Genomic DNA, 1419 nt, shown 5'->3' with positions numbered 1-1419 from the left:
TAGGTGATTTCATCCAAATGGAGAGGCTTGAGATAAGGCTCTGTCTTTTCACCTGACTTGTTCAACTTGTACAGTGAGAAAGTACTGAGGGGAATTGAGGTTTTACCAGGGCTGATCATTGGCAGACAGAAGTTGAACAACTTGCGTTATGCTGATGACACAGTCTTAACAGCTGATTCAAAAGAAAAGCTGCAAGAAATTTTAGATAGACCCTTCTCCCTTGCAGTAATAATTTTAAGTATCAACTGCTGAGAAACAGAATACATGGTAATTACAAAGAAAAAGATCATTCCTGTATGCAACAACGAAGTAGATAAGGAACAGATAATGCAGGCTGATAAATGTAACTACTTGGGAAGATGGATAACATCAGATGGTAAATGTGATCATGAAATAAAATGGAGAATAGGCAATATGATTATTTAATCTGACCTTCCATGGCCAGGGCAAATTCATCTATCCATTTACTCTTGTAATGTATACAGTAACATGTATTTGACAAAAGTATCTTCCAAAAGGCATCCAATCTCTATGGGAACACTTCAACAGATGGAGAATCCCACTTGATACCTCTAGATGTGATTTACCTGGCAGGGGAAATACCATTCTAATTAAAACATCCACCCCACCCCGGAGCACATGTATAGGCACCCAGTGTGTGTCTCCCAATGGGCAAGTACCTCCCTCCCAAACCCATCAGTCTGGGGCTTCTGATATTCCCCAAATCCATGGCAAGTATTCTATGTGCAAGCCCCAAGCCAGGAGGCCTAGGAGTTCAGATGCCCTCTAATCTGGCTTGCTCCTGGCCAAAAGGCTGAGAAGCAGCCAGAGAGAAAGCAAGAACATGGTCTCCCATTTACACAAAACTGTGCAGTCAAGTTTCCCACATTTAGGGAAACTCATGGGGGTCATCCTGCCCAGAGTGCAAGGTTCAGGCCTTACCCTGGGAAAAACACCTTTTTGATCATGGGACTGAAACACACATTTCCAGTTATATCATCCTTATTCCCATTATAATGACCATACTGCATGCTTGCATTCCCATGTGCTTGCACACCCACATGTCTGTCACCTTCAGCTTTAGCCATCACAATCACACAAAGGACTGCCTATGCATCTCCTTCCCATCTCCCTCTCCCTCCACCCACTTCCAACTCCCCCGCCTAGTTCCCCAGTCCTTTCACTCATCACTAAAATCATTGCCATCATCCTCATTGTCATCATCGTTACTGCCCTCACCAGCTGTCCCAACTCAAAACAATCTGTGCCAGTGTTTTCTTTTCCATATGATCTCCGCCATCTCCTCCCTGACATTGTCTACTGACTTCTTGTAATATCCCTGCATCTCACTCAGTCCCATTTTGATACAGCCCTCAACCAAAATGTTGGTGCCTGTACATTAGCAGGTTCCTGGTCTTC

At 43.8% G+C, this 1419-nt stretch overlaps 1 non-coding gene across 1 annotated transcript; it reads right to left on the bottom strand.

Annotated features, from left to right (window-relative positions):
• Positions 1-829: 829 nt before the first annotated feature.
• LOC112551957 lies at positions 830-999 on the bottom strand. Its single transcript, XR_003096315.1, has one exon. It is a non-coding gene; the product is annotated as a U1 spliceosomal RNA (small nuclear RNA).
• Between the last annotated feature and the right edge of the window lie 420 nt (positions 1000-1419).

Source organism: Alligator sinensis, unplaced genomic scaffold (genome assembly GCF_000455745.1).
Source record: "Alligator sinensis unplaced genomic scaffold, ASM45574v1 scaffold418_2, whole genome shotgun sequence".
In the NCBI taxonomy this organism is placed as follows: Eukaryota; Metazoa; Chordata; order Crocodylia; family Alligatoridae; genus Alligator; species Alligator sinensis.
The sequence above is the reverse complement of the archived record's forward strand: the minus strand, read 5'-3'. Positions and strand labels throughout refer to the sequence as shown.